Here is a 22,673-nt window from a genome sequence, read left to right on the forward strand (position 1 = left end):
TATTTTTTGAAACCAAATTAATGAATGTTGAAGATTTTCCCTTTTAGAATATAATTTGGTATTTTTCTGGTTCCAAGATGGCAAAACCCCTTGCTGAAAGGTGTACTTCTGGGGGCAAGGGGAGGGACTTCTGGTGGCAAAGGTCATGGGTTAGGGGGCAGGACTTCTAGTCACAAGATGACACCGTGCCGCCCAAATTCAGATAAGTGACACTGCAAGTTTTAATTTATTATCTCTGATCATCAGGGATCCTGGTTTTCTCTGATGAAAAAATCCTCAACTTTTGGATTAAAAAAGTAACCCCAAATCCACATTTTTCCATGATTAAAATAAGACATTGCTATATATACATTTATATATTAGTGGTATTTCATGATCATGTTACAAATTTGTGGCAGAGAAAGGAAAAAAAATCAGAGTTTCCCAAGTACGCACTACTTGTTATCTCCATATAACCAGCTGAGCACAGATTAAGACATACTAAACCACACTGTTTGGAAGTTAGCAACTTGTAGTGTATAGGGACTAGTAAGGAGGCTGAAAGCCTATAGCAGAGGATCCTGCCCTATATCCATTGCTTTGAAATCTTACAAGTTTGGAGACAGGACCCTTATCCTATTCCACAAGAAGAGGGGATGGAAAACCACAGTGTTGGACGCACTATTGAGTTTTTGGGGTTTTTTTCTAGAGGTGGTATTTTAAGTCTTAATGATATAACTAACAAACATCAGATAACCTAGTTCTAAGGAAAGAACTCTCAAAGAGATCTATAGAGGGGACATAGATACCACAACAATTAACATATAATACAACATCTGAATGGAATTGTCAACATCCAAATGAGATGCCTAAGCACACTAATCAACTCCAAAAAGAAATATTGAGGTAAGGGTTCTTTCTTAAATCATTCTATTCTTTGTGAGGTAGATATTTTTATTTGGGGAGGTGGAACTCATATCCCTAAAATAGTTCTTGTAGTTAAACAGCTAAAAAAAATATGGAGATTTCTCTTTCAAAAGACAACTGTAGATGCATCTCCCCCTCCCCACCCCCTTTTTATTCAGAAATGTATCCAAAATCTACTATTTAATGATGTGAAAGAGTTGACTTAAATTCAGTCCTCTCTGGGGTGTACTAAGTACTTAGCTATAGGCAACTGGGGAAGGAACAGAAGTACTTTCATTCCCTCCTTTTGAAACTATAATAAGTGTCTAGAATCAGGGCTGATTCTTTTTTCTTCTTTAAGTTTCATATTTTCATTTTTTTCCATAATATATAAATCTAGACAACAAATTAAAAAAAACTTGAAAAGGATATAAGATCACCTTCCTCCACCTTAAGGAAACACCAGATATCATAAGACAGAAAATAAAACAGTGAGAGTTTGGAAACCCTATTAGAATTCACAACCACTGTACGTTCTAGGCTAATTTCTTTCCAAATGATCTTCTGCTCATAGAGTGGACCTTGAGTAGTCCCAAGAACAAAAAAATGATCCACAGATAAGGTCCATATTTAATTTGTCACTGCTTGCAGCAGAAGTATAAGACATCAAACCTTCTTGTGGGAAAAACAGAATGTGAAAAACTTGGTTAAAGTAAATTGCAAAAAATGCAACTAGGATTTAACTCTATAAACTCTTAACTATATATAACTCTATTTAACTATATGGGTTAAATATTGCACATCACCAGAAACTACGAGAATAAATTAAAAATAAGGGCTCTCTCAAGAAATTATTAATAATAGTTAACAATAAATGTTTTTTAGTTTGATGTCAGCTTGGCTTGCAATTTATTTTTGAAATTTCTTATGTGTTTATTTAGGAGGGTTTTTTTTAATTTATAGTCTATTGTTTGAACTTAGAGGCACTAGCTTCTGAACTTAGAAATTTATATATTTATTAGCTTTTACCAATAGGAATCAAATTGTTACCTCTAATGAGAGTAACTAGCTGTACCTTAAGCAGTTATTTGCCTACTGTTCCTGTTTTACTACTACATTGCATGAAGATATTTAATATCTTATAAGGAAGGTAAGCATCTTTCTGTCTGAGTGCAACACAAATAATAAATTAAAATTTCCAGTGCCACTTATCTGAATTTGGGGGGCATGGTGTCAAATTACTTTCCCCACTCCCTCTTTATGTCCAGTTACAGAGCAAAACTTCTATGTCTGGTTCTTCCATCTTTTGACTGGAAGTGAAGGTTACCTTTTTCTGGGCACATCTACATGACATACTATATCACTGTAGCAATGACCTATGGCAACATAGTTCATTGTTATCATGACATAGAATTGCCAGCCTCTAACTCTGACACCGCTGTTACTGCACAGTAACAAGAAGCTACTGTGTAGTATGGTTTAAAACAACCCATGCTGCACCAGGACAGCACAGTACCAGCTAAAACAAGAACTAAATGACTGTGCATTACCAATTGCACAGCCAGGGGCACATGTAGATGTGCCCTTTGTGACTCTTCAGCATATCTCTCCACAACTTTCCATCTCCAGAGCCTGGAAAAGCTGTACTAGAAGTCTACTTTAAATGTTAGAACCCCAAAATTATTCATTGAAACACTTCTTCTGATTATCATTCATATAGCCATGATTTGGTTGGGGTCCCTAGCAATGTAGCAATACTGCTGTGTATACACTGCAGTCCAGCTCATGTGGACATACCAGGCCTAGCTTTAAACTTGATAGATCAGGTACCAGTAGCAGTTTAACTTCAATAGCACAGGATTCCATTGAAGATGCACAAATTTGCCTATGGCCCTAAGCCTCAGTGACTGCAGCTTCAGTTTTGACTCCCATACCGCTGTTAGTATCTAAACTAGCTGGTTTAAATTTAGTCTGTCTTCAGTAGCAGCACCTTGGATTTCAGTATACATGTGTTCATTGTTAGGTAGTTAAAATGACCAATTGAAGCCACTGCCAGTGCAGGTCCCAGCCTCTCATAAGTCCACTTTACATATTTTAACCTGATGAATTTGGTACATTAGAAGATATAATTGGTAATCTATCAAAGAGTACTGGAAAGAAAAGTAAAATGTACCAGTAAAAATCTAATATTAAGCAGTGATTGTATAACCATAACTCTATTTCACCTAGAGGATGATTCAAGTGTGAAGTATAGTTAACACTAACTCTGAGGCACTTAAATGTAGGGCCAATTATGTTACCCACTCTGGCTGCATAAGTGTTCCCATCATAGAAATAAGCAGGCAATGTCATGTCTCTGGAGGGCAATACTATCCCTATAAAGAGGCTATTCAGGTATGCAGAGAAGGTAGTAGAGTCACTCCTAATTCAGAGTGGATATGTCCACACAAGATGCTTTACTGTGCAATAGAGTAATCTACTGTACAGCAAAGCATTACTGTCTACGTGTGTGTAGCATTTTCTGCACATTTGATTAATCTACTGTGTGGTTGCCTACTACCTGTAAATACGGTTAATAAATGAACTTTGCAATAAGTACTACACAGTAGTGCATGTGTAGACTGCTGACTAGGAGCAATTCACTCCTGGTCATCCCAGACAGCAAGAGGTGGGGAAACTTTCCTTCCCCTCGGTAGCTGTTCCAAGACCCATGCCCTGATCAGTAGACTGGGGGATAAACCTAGGGAAATGTCCCATCCCCTAGCTGTTGCTTCCCAGCCCTATGTCATGATCTGCAGATTGGAACATGGGGTTGGAAAGAAGAAGCTGGGGGAGGAGACATTTTCCCAGACCTATCCTGATCCTTAGATCAGGGAACAGAGCTGGGAGGCAGCTGCCCTGGAGGTGTGACAGCTTCCCCCACTCCCTGGAGCCCAGGGCCTGACTACTCTGCCCCTGAAAGCTTGGGGCTAGCACCTGGAGGACCCTGGAGATCCCCCTAGCTTCTGTAGGGGGGCACAGCAGGGATGGAATAGTCCTGTGCTGAAGCACTCCCCTTGGCTGCCTCCAGATGAGTGCAGCCATGAGGCATGTGGTGATGCAACCACATCTGTGGTGCCACATACAGCACATTCAGATGTTCTCTGCACTGCATGGGAGTGCTGCCCATTCTTGCACTGCTTCACTTATTTTCCCACAGGTTTTTTTGACCCCTGGATATCCGGGGGGAGGGGGGGGGATAGAGCAGCACATGCATGGGCAGTGCATGCTGCTCAAAACTGGAGTTGGGCCATCCAGAGCCACTCTGTGGCTGCTGGTCAGGCTGCATGTGGCAGATTTGCTGCTGCTTCTGCATCCCTGGGACACCCCCAGGAGCCCAGGTAAGGCTCCTGGGGCCGGCATAGTGCTTGCTGTAACCTGCTGTAAGCCAAATGTCGCAGAATGGTATAGGCATTCTCTAGGGACAAGTAGTGAAGGCTCAAGATGTGTCACCACTATTTGTCCATCAGGAACCAAACATCCACACCACATATGGATGTAGCCCTTGGGAAAAAAAAAATTGTTCCCATCTTGGTCCAAATTTGGTCCCCATTGCTGCATTCAGATGAGTGGGCATGTGCCTGTTGCGAATTTTTATCAAAGTAGTTTGAGATGCTGCAAAAGGCATGCTGGGAATCAAAACATGTTTCTGGCACTGCATATTTGCAGCACAGACTTTAGATTTGATATGGGGAAATCCTGCTATCAAAAAACAACACACTAGAAAAAAGTGGCTCAGGGTACACTCCTGGAGCATGTCCAGAGGCAACTGGAGACTGGGTCCTCGAGACAGATGATTTAACATATGGCCAGAACATTTCTATGCCTGCCACATGCCCCCACTGCTCCAGCAAGCTATCTCAGCATACTGGAGCAAATAGAAGTGGGGAAAATCTTCAGAGGCAGCTTGGGCCCAAGCGCTGCCCCAGGTAAGTAGGGAAGTGTGGGTGAGGGGACTGTGTGTGTCTGAGTGGGAGGCTGTATGAGTGGTAAAGACTGTGAGTGGGTGGGGAAGACTGAATGTGGGTTGGGGGGGAACTGTGTAGGGGTGGAAGGACAGTGGGTCAGGACCCAACCCCTGCTGCATCGTGCCCAGCCCTGCATAGCAACAGTAGCAATGACCATTAGGGTACTCATGCTCACTCTTGGCAGAGACCCCCAGATATGTGGCAGCACCTCAGACTGACAGCTGCACCATGGGCTTCCAGCACTGCACACAGGAGCTGGATGCCCTTGGCTGGGCTGGGTCCTCCCTCCATGTGCCCTGCATGCCATCAGGTGAGGCTAGCTCCATGCAGGCAGGACTTGGCACAGCCTGAGGGTGTGCATCTTCTGCCTGCAGTGCCAGAAGCCCTGGGTGACAGCAGGAGCTGGCTTGTCTCTGTTTGAGGGCACATGGGCTGGGCCAAGGTATACCCTATTGTAACTCTGTTGTAACTGTGTGACTTATACCTACCCCTCTTATGTAACTTGGTTCCTGAATGAATGGGGATGAATGAGGGTGCTTGAGAGACAATGGCACTAGATCTAAAAATAGCTCCCTCTGAATAACCAAACCATCAACTCGACAACTCAGCCATCGCACTGCATTGACCTTCCCCAGCTCACGATTTGGAAGATAAAGACTCCTGCAGAAACAAGCCAACTCACTAATACAGACACCTGAAACTGCATGTCTTAGCCTGGAATGCATATGCTGAGTACAACAGGGGCTAACCCTTGCCTGGGCATGCCCCTGCCACTAGGGTCATAGAAGGTCTGCCTCTTTAAAAGGGGGCAGTGAAGACAGACCCAGTGGGATACCCTCTCCATCTGAACCAGCACCATGCCACACCACCTATCCACCCAGATAACCTGCTGGCTAACCCCCCCCCCGGACAATATCTTGCTGGAGAAGATGCCAACTGACAATCAAAGATCAACTCACAGCCCTAGATAGGTAATTATCACCCCCACCCTTTCTTCAACCAAGGACTTGGACTCTGTTTCTCTTTCCTACCTGGACTCCAACCCTTCCACTGAGTCTCTTTCTCCTGCTACCATTGTGTGAGTGTGTGTGGGAGTTCTTGTGTGAGTGTGTGCAGAAACCAAGCTGTAGAGTACAGTGTTCACTTAATAAAACTGTTATTTGGAACCCTGAGTTGGATTTTGCTTTACTATGGATCCAGCCCTGCTCCAATCTCTGCTCCTCGCCCCTCTAACTTCTGTTTCATTTCTCCCTCTCCTGCTTCTGGCTCTCTGCAACCTTCAACACCTGTCCCATGCTCCTGTGGCTTCAGCCATCCTGAACTCCTCTTTGCCAGCAAACCACTGTTTCTTTGCTCTTGCCTTATCCCCACTTCCTTTTCCCCTGATCTCTGCCACTTGCTGTTTAGTTACCAAGCACCCCAATCATAAGTACCACAGGTGCCAACACACACATGGTGTCACCTGAGTCAGCATTTGACCTGCGTGTATATGTGTATGTATATGTATATTGTGTATGATTTCATGTCATTATCATTAGAGCATGTATGTGCTTGAATTGGTGACAGATACCTAGCCTGGTAACCATGGATGTGTAGGTGCCTGAGTTGGTAGTGTGTGTGCGTGCGTGCACGTGTGTGTGTGTGTGTATGCACCTAATTGATTTGTGTGTTTGTATATGTACAATTTTTTCACACCCTCCCATCTAACAGTGCAATTTTGAGATCCTCAGAGTTGGCCTGACCCCACAGGGCAACACTCCCACCCCTACACAGTCCCCCCACACCCACAAACTCCCCCAAAAGGCACCCACAAACCCTCCACCCACATACCCACCCACAAACCCCACACCCTCAATCCCCACAATCCACCCACAAACCTCACACCTCCCAAGCCCATGCATAAGCCCTACACTGCCTCCAGAAAACTCACCCCCATAAATCCTACAGCCACCCACAAACCCCCACAATCTCCCTAATCCCACCCCCCAAATCTCAAACCCTGTGCCTAGATGCCAGACAGGATGGGATAGGATATGCTGGTGGGATTTGTGGCTGCAGGGCAACTACCATATTGCTTCCCCACTCTTGGCCCACACCAGGAGCCTGTGGGGGCCCCTGGCACCAGGAACCACTTAGGGAGTGTAATGGGAGGGGTGGAGGTGGCAGCAGAGGTATGTGAGGGAGAGAGATGGGGTTGGGGATGGGGGAAAGCCTTGAATAGGAGAGGCCACCAGAGTCAGACTTAGAGCCCCCTGTCCCCAAGAGCAGCCTGTGCAGGGGGAGGCCACTTTGGAAGGGAAGGGACTTGCTGAGCCCAGTCCTGAGCCCCAATTAATGGCTCCCCAGGAACTACATGGGGACCCCTGGGATCTGAGCACAAGAACAGGGAGCAGAGCAGCAAGGGCTGGCACTGCTCAGAGCCACAAAGTACTGGGTGGAAGAGCTGCAGGTGCTATTAATGTGCTTTAAGCTTACTGCACAGTAAACTACATGGCATCTACACACACACTCATCAGGCATGTCCACAAATGCAGGTATGTGCACTTACAGCAGCTCAAATAGCAATGGCACAAATTTATGTTGGATATATATGCCTCAGCATACATGCCTGAACATGCACTTTAGTGTGGGGCAAATTGTGCCACTTACCACAAACTGACCCTGCCAAGAGCCTCCCAGATCTTCAGTCAGGTGGAGCTAGAGGCTGCCGCCAGCACCTGTGCTAGCCTCAGCAATATAAATAGATGCTCTGGTGAACAGCTCAGGGAGCTTCTGAGGCCCCTCCAGTTGGTACCTGGCCCCTTGTGCCAGCTGGACTGCTTAAGCAGCCCTAACCTAGAGTGGCTCCTGCACCTTCTACTCCCTGCAGCAGTCTGGCATTGGGAGCTGCTGCTGGGCTGTGACCTGCTGCCACCTGCAACAGCATCGACCCCCTTGGACCTGAGTCCCCCAGGCTGCACACCTGTCAGACCCAGACAAAGGCTGCACGGCTACCTGGGTTGTGGTACGGGCACTGTAGCAGAGCCACCTGAACCTCTGGGCCAGCTACCAGTGGACCGTCACTGCATAGTTGGCCTTTGGATGGCATTGCTGTCATGTCTTCTGGTGCTGCAACTCTGCCATCTGGGTAGCTATCACACAGAAAATGTACTTCTTTTGGTGGCCTGTTTTGAAATGTTAAAGCATGTCCTTCTGTCCCCAAATGGCCAGGAGGTCAGCCACTTCATCTGCCCTCCAGTTGGGTCCCTGGTGCTGGCCGTGGGCAGGTTCCTCTGCCCAGGTCCCACCATTTACTTCACCAGCAGGGATCCTGACGTTTCCTGTTTAAAAATTGCAAATTCTGTGATTAAAAAACTCCATTAAAATACCCCAAATGTGTGTTTTTCCGCAATTAAAATGAAATGCCACTATAAATAGAGATCAGTTTAGCAATATTTTATTGATATACTTACAAGTTTAAAGCAATTTGGAAGCACACCAGTGCCACTATCATCATCATTAAAAAAAATTAAATATCTATACTATTTGGCATTTGCATTTGTTTTTAGTCATAGAACAATCAGAGCTACCCCTGCTCCCTTCTCTCACAAGGATGTGGGGCACTGAACAGCACTGCCCTGCCCCAGCCCTTGCCCCTCCATCCCAACCCATAGCCCTGCCAGTGCCCCTCATTTCTGGCCCATAGCCCCTGCCTTCCCCCACTAGCTCTCTCTCAGCAGCATTTCTGTCCTAGATAGTCAGTCTAAGAATGCACTTGGAGTATTCATAGGTGAAACAATTCTGCCCTGTCTTGCTTGCCTTACCCATAAATAGGCATAAAGATGTAAACAGCTGAATTTATAATTAACAATTTGGGCAAAAAGTAGGTTTTGTGTTTTGTTTTGACTTCCTATGTTACTTTGAGCAACGCAATAACCCCCATCTGTATGCCAGTTTTGCCATTTTCATAATAAGCTAACATTTTTCCTATCTCCTGAGAGTGGTGTAGGACTTGCCTGAATATTTTATGAGGCACTTCACTGTTATGCCACTAAGCTCCATAGATATTAGTTCAGATAAATGAATTTATTCGAGAAAATAGGAAGGTCATGCAAGAAGTTTGAGTAGAATTTGTCTTCTGCCAGTTTTTTATTTAAACTGTAAAAATAAAAATGGTGCATCTCTTCAATGAGTCTGGCCTTTTGTATGAAAAACTTAGATCTTATTTTTTGACAAAGTTACAATTTCATTGGATATTGGTTTTATAATAAAAACATTAAAGTGCCCATTTTTCATTATTTCTGTACACAGCCATTGCTATAATTTAATATCTTAAATATCAAGTTAGAAAGAAAGAGCAGTCATTGTTCTCAAGCAGCTTCACTTACTTCAGCTCATATTCTCTTGATTTTTTTTTTTTTTTTGGTTAAAGCTCAGTATGTTCACTGTACAACCTCTATGTTAGGGACTATTTTAAATTTGTGCCATTTTGATCACTAGATTAGCAACTCTTTTATTTATCACTGCTATACAGAATAGCCTATTTGGTCGCTTAACAGAAAAAAATAGAGAAAATAATTTTGTTGCAAAGCTTGGAATATGAATCCAGGTTTAGGTTGCACAGCTCTTATCCAGGTAATTTTCTCAGCAATTGAAAAATCCCACTATCAGTTTCTGAACACTTTACAGGCCTCCTATGCAGCCTATTGTTGCCTTTTTTCTTTCTTTCCTCCCTTTTCAATACTGTAAATGATACATGACATATGCCATTTTTTTCATTTCCAAATTATGTAAATTATTGCAAAATTCTTGGCAGTAGCCCTTCTTGAAGGTATCGTTCTGATATACTACAGACAAGTAGTACATGTGAGTTTCTTGATAGAACCAAATTTCCTTTAAGTTCCTTTAAAATTATTCTTTTTGATTATTTACACAGAAAAAAAAAGAATACAAATTAGTTTGTATTTCTTCCTTTGAGAATTAATTCCTTTCCAACTTTAAGAGTTTTACCATACTGTTCAAGTTGTCATGATAGCACTTATCTGTCCATCGGTGTCTGATGTCTTGTACAGTATGCCATCTCCATACTCCTTTCCATATTGCATAGAGTGGTATGGTATAAGGCATAAGCTTTATCAATATGAACATGATGAATTTTTCAATTTGTCTGTTGTAGTTACTCTTTTTCTTGCAACTACTCTTCCACGAGAAAACATAACATTAGGCACTCTAATCATTTTGCCAAAGGCACTGAATCTGTGTTCATCATGCATGATATCACATAAGGTGTTTGATGGGAATACACAGTATCTTTAGTATTTACCATGCTTGATAAAGAAAAATATGAACAAACAAGACCTGGAAGCTCATAAAACATATGTTCCTTTAATCTGCCTAACTTGATTAATTTGAAAACTCCTACTGACATTGCTGTTGTTAAAGGTCTTCCAGAATTTATATTTTAAAACTAAAGTTTATTGAAATATAAGGTGGTTGGAAATATATATATTAATGAAAGCTCTATGAAAGAAGCCTTTCCATATTTTCCCTCAACATAAATTATATTCCAGAATGCAAGTAACAGTTTACATTTAGAGGAGTAATACTCAGTCAGGATACCATGAGTTCTTTTTAAGAGTGTTGTGGGGTACTGTGCAATATTAGCACATTCGATGTGTAAACACCTATATATGATTCACAAAATAAACATAGAGCCAAATAGGAATCCACAGTTTCAAAAAGATTCTGATCTGTTGTGGTCTTTCTGAGTTCTTTGAAACAGAAGAATTTTTTCCATTATTTTCTGTAGTCAAAATAGAAATGATAACCAGGGGCTCTTAGAGGTGTTCATAGAAATTTGAGTCTTAGGAGGGGTGCCACGATTATAATGAAGATTGCCTTGTGTCTAACAATATTCATCTTCAGTTTTAAAGGGTTAAAAAACACTGCTTTAGAGCTTAAGGTCAAGTACAGACATTCAACAAGGCCAGTGCAGAAGTGATTTATGTTATGTGCTTAACCTAAGCACCCTAGGTTAGTTTGAAGTGAACAGAGCACACATTTGCCCTTTGGCAGTGGAGGGCGCAGGCTCCATGCACTGGCAAAGGCCAGCAGGTTGGGGATGCTCTTGCCTGTCTCCCTGGGCTGCTGAGGACTCGGGTCACCCCTAATTGGCTGCAAGCCATGCAGAAGCAGTCCCCCTGTGCTCTGTCCAACACAGGAATCTGTCAGCCACAGCCAGGCAGGAGAGCAGAGGGAGAAATGCTGGTGTCTGTGTCCCTTCATGACACAACAGCGGGAGGAAGGGGAACTGTTCCCTCATGCCCAGCATGGAAGCCAGCATCCCCTCCCCACTCCCCCAAATGCCTGCAGCCTGGCTGTGCCTGACAGCCGACCAGACACAGAAGACGGAGCTGGAGATAGATGATTTTCTGGCTCATCTCTGTGATAGCCCAGGAGCTGCTCCAGCCAGGCAGAAACTGAGTTCCAACATAGCTCCCTGTGAGAGGGGTTAGCAGATGAACACAAAGGTGCCTGAGCTGCTTGAAGACAGTGACCTAACTTGAGTCTGTAGGGGATCTGATACAGAAGTTTGATAGACCAGTTTAACCTAAATCACTTAAGTCTGATAGCACATCAGTCTAGATTTATCTTAGACCAGGTTCCACCATTCCTAAGCTAGTCTATGTGCATTGAACTTCTGTTCAGTTATGATTGTAGACCAGTTTCCAGTCACTTACACCAGCATAAGTGTAGCATCTGTAGATAGCCTTATTCATGTACCCAATACATTTGTAAGCTTTTGCTAGAACAAGTGTGTAACAGAAATTAATGAGATTAGTCAAATGAATAGTTCATTAGCAGGGATCCTGGTTTTCTCTGATAAAAAAGATCCTCAACTTTTGAATTAAAAACATAACCCAAAATCCACATTCTGGGCCATCAAGTCATATTCCCTGTATTTGCAGTTATTTGTTCACCAAACAAATCACCAGAATTACCACTTACCTTCACCAACCACCATGACAAATACTGCCAATGTTGTGCCACTTCACTGACAAGGAGGTAATGTAGACGGTTTCCAAGAATATCCTAGAAAAAGGACCAGCCTCCCATCCCCAAAGTTTTAAAGGCAAAAATATATGATTTAATATAAGGGGAAAAAATCTTTCCTGAGCCCACATCTGGTGATAGAGCAAAAGAAATAGACCTGTTACCCATGACTAGCTTATTATGGCTATCAATTGATCGATTAGCTCAAGTGATTTTATAAATACCAGGTGGAGTATTATTACAATCTAGTAAAAATGTGATACCCTAATGCCTCAGAGGAAGGTAAAAAACAAGCAAGCAAGCCAACAAACAAAAGAAACAAGACAGTAGAATTCATGATGGGGAGAAAAATTCTTCCTGGCCCTAACTGATGGCAACCAGAAAAAAGGTTGCTAGTCATGGGGTTACCAGATGCCATCCAGATTACAAATGCTGCCTTTATTGTCCAGTTTGAGGATTGCAAATATATGACTCCACATCACAGTACACTGATTTGTGTGCCAGAACTCTGTCACGTCCATAAGCTTATCTAGTTCAGCCTTCAAGAGACTTAAGTTTCCTTCCCCTCTTGTTTTATTTGAAAGACCATTCCAAAACGTCAACCTTGGATAGCTGATTTTTTTTCTTTTAATTTCCAAGCAGCCAGTTTCCAGCTATTTAAATCTGTGTCCATTCTATTTTTCAACTAAAAAAATTCCTTTCCTTAACATTCACCTCATTAATGTATTGATAAAGAGTAATCAAATTTACTCTTAATCTCTATTCTGCCAAGCTCCTATAATCTTCTTGCTTTCATAAGAAAAGACCCCTTTCCTTTAGCTTTCTTAACAGCCATTCTTTTAGACCATTTCAATTCAAGTTAATCATTTTTTAATATTGGAGACAGTACTCTAAATGGGGTCTCACCTTTGTGAAATGTCTTTTAAAATGATCATAGTATCTCCTTGTCTTTTCTGAATGTACCCTGTGCTTCTATTAGCTTGTTCAGACCTGCAGCACAGTGGCAGTTCATAGTCATCCTATGATCAACAAAGATCTCCAGCCAGCAAAAATGTTGGAGAAGAAGATAAACTAAAATTCAAAGAGAAATATATGCCTAGGATTCTCTAACCCTTTTGAAAATAGTGGAAGGCTACTTAAGTCAAAATATTCAACACCATGGGGCTGTTATAAAGTAATTTTAAGGGATTGTAGTTTTAAGGGGATGCATATTTTACAGCTGTAACTTATCTACTTTTTCTTAATTGATCAGATTGCTACTTGGAAGACAAGTTGTTAATCCAGAGACACATTAAGGCATCATACAGACATTATAGCTAGCAATTCAGGGGCATAGATCCAGTTAAAATGACTCCCAATCTAAGGTAAGTTGGGGTAGAGGGAGAGGCAGAATGGGGAGTCTAGCAGGGGGCCTTGGAGGGATTGGGGAAGCTAGCTGAGTCTGCAGGGGGATTGGTGGGGTCCAGGTGGCATCATTTGGGATCTGGGGGACTAGTGGGGTCCCAAGGGGATCAGAGGGTTAGTGGGGTTCACAGGGGTTGACACAATAAGGGGGCTAGCAGGGGGTTAGTGGGATCACAGAGGCTCTCTGATCCTGTCGAACCTCCCAGGATGCCCCCAGTCCTGCCCACCTGCAACTTCCTGCGGGGTGTCTGGTGGAATTAGGGGCCTGGTGGCTCCACAGGACTGAGCTTGGTAGGATCTGGGGTCTCTCCTTCAACCAGGGCTATTTTTATCCCTCTGACTGCCCCAACCCTGTATGACCAACACCCCCTCCCCCCAGTAAACCACCTCCCTCAATCCTATCCACCCTTCTCCTTGGCTTAGGTACCTCCCAGCAATTACCAAGCCCCAAAGATGACAAAGTTGCATCCATGCCAGCCTGGTTTGAGTTTTTACTTCTACTCCTGAAATATGAGCAGAGCATACAGGGCAGGTGGCCCCCAGAAATAGTAGTATATCTCAGCCCTCTGCCACTGACTGACTTTCACCATAGAAACATTGGAAAGAAAGTACCACTCATGGAAAGAGATTCTGGTGGAGGGAGGGCATGGCCGCTGTCCCATGTCCATGATTGGGCACTCTCTGTCCAGTCCTGGGAACACTAGAATTTTGGTAGGACCATGCATCCTTGGACTCACAAAATGTGCAGGAAAAGAGTGCAGTTTCTGGGGAAGGAATAACCCCCTCCTTTCTAGAACCCCTGAAGAGCCTGCATACTACTCTTATCAATCCACATTTATGTAACTTAAACTAAAAATCATAATGTAGACTGATTCTTCTCCAAGCTTTGTGACTGTTGTACACACCCAAAAGGTTAGGATGAACTATGATTTCTACACTTGATGTTGGGTAAGGTTTTTCACCCCTTTTCAATGAGTAGCTCATTCTCCCTGTGTCTTTACTGATGCTCTGAAAAGTGATTGGGGGAGGGGCATAGCTCCTCCTTATCTCCATTCTCTGAAACCTCTCCCTACCACTTGCTTATAGCAGGGAATACCAGGGAATATCTTGCTCTCCTAACTGTGAAAGCACAGGGCACCTCTACAAGTGATATTGATGTGGCACAATAAACCCTGGTTCAGTTCATGTTTCAGTTTATTGCTTCTGGGCATGGTGTTTACAGATGCACTTGGGACCACAGTATGTTGAGCCAGGTAGTCAACCTGCCAGCTGCTCCACACTGGCTCAGTGTGATGCAGAGATGCTGGCTGAGATATGAGAATGCTATAGTGTGGGCCTAGCCAAGAGGCAGCCCCCACACTGTAGCACCCATGTGCTCCAGCCAGCCCTGGCCACCATCTACATGTAAATAACTGCACCGTAGTATAACACTTGTGTTGGGCAGTACTATCCTACGGCAGAGTTAATTATTTTAATTTGGCCTAATGGCCCGCATGTGTGTAGACAGTGGCATTTTACTGCACAGCTAATTAGTCAGCTCTGCAGTAAGTGTTTCATGTTGAGGTACCCACCTTCTTCTCTGGGAAGAGAAGTAAAGGAAAACATTACTTCCTTGCATGGTTGAAAAAATGTTCTAAGGATACACTAAAATATTATGCTAATGAACTGAATCCAGGAATGCAAGAATAATGCAAATACATTAGAAAATGCTTCAGATATATATCTGTATTAGTAGGAAAAATATCATAGTGTACTATTTAGAAAACTATGTGGGACCCTATTTTTAAAAACTGTTGAGTAATTTATACTCTCCAGTAGGCAGAGTTAAGGTTGTACATACAACCTTATAGTTGGTGTTCCTGACTTCTGAGTGAATAACTGCCTGACCTTAATGTTGCATTAATGTGCTTTATTGCATTCAATATATCATGTTATATACAAATATGGTATTTTATTATATGTTCTGTGAAGGGAGCACCTATTTATTTATAGATTCAATAAGCAGTAAACTCACCCTTGACCTGTTTTCCTTCAGACAGTCTGATTAAGACTAGCTATTGGAAAGCATCCAGCTTGATGATTGGTGTGTGCTGGGAATTTTGCAGTACAGGAGATTAGTCAGTTTATGGATGGTAGAACTTACAAAACTGGTGACTGAGAAGTTCATCGATGATAATTTTTAATTACACTTTCTTTATAGGTCCTGAGTACAGGTCACAGAGCAAGCAAATTTGTTTTAATTGTCTAAAACCATGAAAGCTCTGTGGGCTGTGGCATTTTGTATTTTATGCCGAGAAGGCCACTAGGCTCAGTACTATTTAATTTTTATTCAGCAAACCCACAAAACAGTTGTTAAGTAGTGGTTAACAAAACACTTGAAGTACTTCACATGTTATTGTTCTCCCTCCCCACCCTTTATATATATGACAGTCCCTCATATATAATGATGGAATACCTTTCCTAAATCACAATTTCATTCAAGTGAAAACTGGAACCAAAAAATAAAGGCACATTTGAAATCTAATACATATTCAGATTCAGGCTGGAGAATGCAAAGAAATATTAAATGACTATTTATCCCTGAATGAGGCACAGGTTCTGTATAACTTTCAAGTGTTTAATTTTGCAATCTCAATATTCTTTTAATATAGTTTGTTGATGTGATATCAAACAAATCAAATACGACAATATATATTTTATATATCATATGCATCTGTTTATGCATAGATATGATTCTTATACTTATAGTAACGGTTATATGATTATAGTTTTGATTTAAGTATGTATAGAGTATTTGTGTATATTTTAACTATATAAATGCTGCCATCTTTTTATTTCACCAGGGTTTATCTGTTTTATATATTCTTACACTTTATTTTTTGTATATGCCCTTATAACCAGGGATCCTGGTTTTCTCTGTTTAAAAAAAATCTCCAAGATTTGGTTAAAAAAGTAACCCCAAATCCACATGTGTCTGCAATATAAATGAAACACCACTAATCTATCTATCTCTCTATCTTAGATAGATAGATCTTAGATAGATAGATACACATTATATCTATAAATATCTATAGATTTATAGACACACATTTTCCATATTAAAATGAAACACCATCTTTCTTTCTTTCTTTCTTTCTTTCTTTCTAAAAGTGGTCTTTCATTTTAAAGTGGAAAAATGTGGATTTGGGATTGCTTTTTTAACTGAAAATTGAGGATTTTTAAATCAGAGAAAACCAGGATCCCTGGTTAGAACTCATTTTTTAATTGTTTCAACAGCTCTTCTATAGAGTAGTAGAATACCAGATTAAATTAGTTCCTTAACAGCTGAAAGAAATCATACAATGCATTAGGAAGGTCCTTAGCTTTCCCTTTTGCCTAATGATGAGCTATGAGTATTTTCTATGGATTGTTCCTGTGCCTTTCCACAGAACAGCACAGGCTTTATGGCAGGAAACATACTTCGCCCACAAAGACAGGGCTTTCGTATTTAAGACATTTTAACCTAAAACACTGTCAGCTTACATATGTGAAGAGAACACATATGTCAACAGTATTGGAATAACTGAGTCCAGATTAATGAGCCATTTCAGAAGCGGTGTAATGAAATCTGAGATACCATGGGAAAATGATTGACTCATGGACAGTGTTGTCCATGGTTTGAATTGCTACCCATATCTGAATTATGTCACTGTCCAGGCATGTACAAAATGAATATATCTGCTATGTGATGCCATCTAGATCATTGCTTCCATAGTAGGTTGAAGCCTAGATGTTCTTTATAGGATTGGCAATTACATATATGTTTTGGGATATTAGTGTCACACCAGAAATCTGTCAAATATGCCTTAGAGTGGTTGAATATGACTTAGTAGTTCCTTGAGGAGATGCTTGAAGAATTTCAGCTTGAAACCCAAGAGACTTATGAGATTTCTGGTGTGCCTGTAGAAGAGTCAAGAGGTATTCATTAACTGGTAAGTTCAGACTTGCTGGGTTCGGTTGTAGTCATAAGCTGTATAGTTATATTGCTACAAAATCAGGGTGAGGTTATGTGTGTAAGAGTGGATAACTATTGAAGAGGCATTGATTTTATCATTCCAGTTGCAATGCTCATTGTGACATTAAGCTGCACTTAAGAGCTTTGTGTGTGCTGCCCATCCAATCTGGGGCACGATTATGAAATATATCAGACTTAGTCTCATGGCTCAGAGGCTAGTGATTTTAGTGACTTCATCATATTTGCTTATCTTTTCTATCTGAACTTCGTTTTTAATTAAGTTTCTATTCTACTTTACACTCAGCTACTTCGGATAAAGTTCATTTTGGACTCGCTACCACTAGAGGGGACAGTTAATATTCCATACCTGAGAACAGCATTAATTATTGTCTTAAGCTAGCTATTGGGGATCTTCCCCATGGTATGTGCAACACTAAGCAGGCCTCCCAATACTGCTGCATATTCCATGGGGAAGAACCCCAATAACTAGCTTAAGAGACTAAGATCTGGAAGGCAATGTTTATTTTTCTGTTTTATAGATGAACAAAAGTAGTGAGCTGGCAGTAATTTTTAGCAACATCTCTTTCTAAACCTGGTCCAAACATACCTCCATCTTTAGCTGGGTAAGTAACACTTGTGACTAAAAATTACAGTGTAAATGACTTTTCAAACTACTAAGCCTCGAGCTGTTTTCAGAATGAAAGGGGGGAAAGGGAGCAGAAAGAGTTCAGTTAGTTCAACCTCCACTGGAGGGTGGGATGGGTTAATTGGAGCTCTCCTGCAAGGAGGGCTCCAGCCCTAGAATGAGCTCCTTCTCCTCACTTTCCCCCCTCCTATTCTGAAACAGAGATAGACTGAGAGAGAGGAAGGGCTGTTACTACAGGAAGCCCCTCCTGCTTAGAACCAACAATGAACTTCTGTTTGGTGAAGTGGGTGGGATCATTGTAACTCAGAACACTGTGTTCTCAGTTACAGCGGGGAGCTGCACTTATGTCTGCACCCTTAGTCCCTACAAAAAGCTGTATAAATCTTAGTTAATCATGAAAAATAGTAAATTTTAGTTAATGATAAAACCACTCTCTTAGTCAAATAGTTTAGCGATTACCAGGGATCCTGGTTTTCTCTGATAAAAAATCCCCAATTTTTGGTTTAAAAAAAGTAATCCCAAATCCACATTTTCCCGTGATTGCAATGAAACACCACTCTTTCTATATATATCTATATATTAGTGGCATTTCATTTTGATCATGGAAAAATGTGGATTTGGGGTTACTTTTTAACCAAAAGTTATGGATTTGTTTTTATCAGAGAAAACCAGGATCCCTGGTGATTACACCATTTGCCCAGAGGGAGTTTAAATCCACTCCCTAGGAAAGTGTCCTAAATACCAGAATATTGTATAGGCATTTCTCGAGAAGCCAAGTAAGGAAGATATGTATCCTCAGAATAAAAGAATGTCAGAAGGATCATAGCTCAGTGATGCAGATGCTGCCTTGACTTTCATAAGACCCTACATGCTTGCCCTGTTTCTCTTAACTGAGCAGAAGCTATTTTATTGTTATCTATTTTATCTAATGACTTTTAAGTGCAAAACATATACATTTTTCACTAGCCCTGGTATGGATGGGAGCTACTAAAGTCACTAATGGTGGTTGTCACACGTTCAACTTTATACTTACTAAGAGCAATTAAAACATGAGCAAACACACATTCAAGCAGTTTAGTACATGTTAAATGCTATTGTGGTGTTGAAAAGTTGCTTACTTTTGGACAAGTATTACCTCAAGATCATATCAGGTAATATGTCTCCTGACATGTACTAACTTAAATATATCACAACATTCTAATAATTTGCAACCAATGCAAGTGAACATATGACTATATCCCAAGATACACAGCTAGATATTCAAGTGCAAAATGTAGAGGTCTGTAGATGTTCATTATGATCAATTTTCCAGTTCTTAACATAGGAATAGATCCCAGAGGATCCTCCAGATCTGAAACAACTTTTTATCCTGACATACAGAATGAAAGAAGTGTGCTTCACATAATTCATGTAATGATGGTTTCATAGCCAGGAGTTTGAATATTACAGCTTGCTTTTGGTCTTGTAGAGCAGCTACCTCACTGTTATTTACTTTGGCATGCTGACACAAAGGTACCATTAGCACCCTTACTTCGTTACAAAATTTTCATCTTAAGGTGGTATACACACAGACATGTTAGCAAATCTCACATAGCTAATCATACCAGGAGACTGACAAATCAATCTCAGATAACCTTTGATAACATTTGCTGTGTTAATCAGTAACATAACAGGAGCACTCTGTGAAATCTGTCATCTTGCCCACAATATACATCAAGAAGTATCAGACATACGTGGTTTGAATAAATGTCATCATGAGTTCTACAAAGTGAATACCAAAAAGGTTGCCTATTAATTGATTAGGAATTGTGTTCTGAATTTGATAGCAATTTTTGAATGCCTGCAGTTAGACAACATCCTAGAGCATTTATTATTTTTTGATCATTCCATATTTAAGATAAAAATAAAAGCCATGATAATGAATATGTGAAGTTTCCTTGTCTGACATTACTTGTTATGCAGTTATTATATGTTAAATTCTTTCTTTGCCTGATGGAGTCTAGGAGAATTGGCTGGAAGTTCTGTATCAATCAAAAACTTGTTTGGCTGTCCAAGTAGGTTGAAGTCCAGATTGTGATCTCCAACTATTAGGTACTCTTAGATGTATGGGATTATATGTTTAGTCTTATCGTCTGTATATTATCATTAAACCCACCCAGGTAGTGGCTCTGGGCAAAATGGGAAAGCACAGCCTTCTTCCTGAATGTGTGGATGAAGAGGGCTCTGGATTTTCTAATTGTCAACAGATCTAGGAAAAAGAGAGCAGAGTGTATGTTTCCCCACAAAGAGTGCATCACCGTAACAAAGAATGTTCATTCCCTGGGAACAAATAAAAGCAGAACATATTTGTGCCGCTGCTAGTTGTCCCTGGAAAATGCCCCTGCACAAGTGCTCTGGCATGCTGCAAATTACCAAAAGTGGTGTAGGAGAGGTTGTAGCCAGCACATGGGCGGGCCCCAACTGCCTTACCTGAGGTCCTGGGGGCCTCTTAGGGCTCTAGCAGTAATGATCTGGGCACACACAGCCTGCCCAGAAGCCAGAGCATGGCTCTGGCTGGCCAGGCTCCTGTTTTAGGCAGCACATGCTGCTATCACATGCACCAGCTCACTTTTTTTCTGGAACAAGTTTTTTTGACACCAGGATATCCCAGCCTAGGGACAGACATTCAAAAAGCCTGTGACTTAATTGATTCAATCTTTGCAGGTTAGTTTAACCTGTCTAAGCTAAATCAGTTTGTAACCCAGACAGACATCCCAGAAATGCAGGCACATGCCTGCAGTGGCTCAGGCTAGAAGCTGGAGGGGGTGGGGGCTCTATGGCAGCCCTCCCTTTGCTTCCATAGGGCAGAGCTAAGGGGGTGAGGCTAGCCTGGGCAGGACACTCTGACTATTGCTCACCCCTCCTGAGCTTCCCAGCAGGAAATGTTTATCACTCCTAACTCACTGTTTATCAACTCATTAAGAAAACAGAACCTCTCTCCATTAACTAATGGGGCTCTTCTTAAACAGCTCTTCCAAGGAAGGACATTAAGCTACCTGTTGATTAGCTCCAAAAAGCCTGTCTGTCTCTGTCCTTTCCCACAGCAGAGACTGTAGCCAGCGTGTGGTCTGCTAGGTAATGCTGAGGTGTCTGCATAAGGTAGAGGGAAACAGGGAATAATCCCTTCTTAGCAGGGAGAAGCCAGGCAGATGCTGCTGTGCCTGCAAGTCTGTGCAAGCTACAGCCAGGGAGCAGAAAAGAGGGGCCAGCCCTACAGTGGAGCAGAGAGCTCCACCCAGCCCAAAGCATGCTGGGATGCTGGAGGTGTCTGGTTTATCTTAAACCAGTAAGGGGTCTAATATAGATATTACATAAATGAGTTTGACCCAAATTAGTCAAGACTTATACTACATTCAACTAGGTTTCTCTCAAACCTGTTTCAGCCATTTTCAAACTGGTTTATGTGCACTGAACATCTGTTCCATTACAGGTTTAAACCAGTTTTTGATCACTTAATCCAATTTATGTGTAATGTCTGTCCCTATCCCCAATGTCCAAAAAACCTGCTGCACTGCAAATTAGAAGTACAGTGAATGCCTATAATTGTAGTGAGTGCGGTTTGCAGCACATCACGTATATGCACCCATCTCAACATACTCAAGGAGAGCAATCTCTCTCCTACACAGAGAGCAAATGGGGATCATGTATAGCATTTTCAGCTTATCTTGAGATGGTTTCACTATGAAACACTGTTTTATATCAATTTGGTGAAAGTAACTTTATCTGGCCTTAAATTATATTTCTTCAAAGTCTCTTAAGAGATGCTATTAAATAAGAATGTTTGGCAGGCTCAGATATAATGGTGCTTTCAGAGAATAGCCAGAATATTTTTTCTCAAATGTGTAAATGTGTAAGTTATTCTGTTTGTATAGGGGTGTAGGGAACCACTTGCTAAACATGACTCTTGTTCATATATCAGAAATATGTGAGACTAACAAAGCTGTGGAAAATCGTTTTTACAAGGCTATATTTTTTATTTTTAAATTCACTTTAAATTTTTGTATTATTATGGGCTGCTAGTGCTTACTGAGCTGAACTCCTGCTGGGGAGAGGGTTTATATAGATAAATATATTTTAGTGTGCATGATTTTCATGTCTAGTACCCATTAAGACTAACTCTTGAAGGTGAGCACATAGCACTGTTTTTCATTATGTGTACATTCCTGTGCCATTTGTGTGTGTATGGGAGGGTCATTTAAATGATGGTTTTCTGAAGCTCTAATAACTAGGTGTTAACTCCATATACATGCTGAATAATCAGAGAATGGCTCAAGGGTTATTTGGCTGTCACAAAAAATTATTCGTGCTGCTACTATCTCTGCGTAATGTTACAGAACTTTTAATTTGCTCTCAAAGCCAATAACTGGGACATTTTTGTTGCCCAAGTTTTCTACTTCTCACATTTCTAATGTGCTTATTTCGATATGTACAGTATTTTCTACAATGCATCTGGTCATTTCTTAGCAAAGCAGAAGATAGCTAAGACACTCTCAGTAGACAAGTCTGTAACTTTCATATAGCTTTGCTGTATGAGGTGAAGGAACAGTCCTTTGAATGCATACTTCTTTAAAAAAAAGCTGTGGAGGAGGCAAATCTAGCTTGTATTTTCTTACAACCACTTATCAAAAAGTGTGTGTGTGTATATATATATATATATATATATATA

This window comes from Gavialis gangeticus, unplaced genomic scaffold (genome assembly GCF_001723915.1).
Source record: "Gavialis gangeticus isolate Ggan-Ray unplaced genomic scaffold, GavGan_comp1, whole genome shotgun sequence".
In the NCBI taxonomy this organism is placed as follows: Eukaryota; Metazoa; Chordata; order Crocodylia; family Gavialidae; genus Gavialis; species Gavialis gangeticus.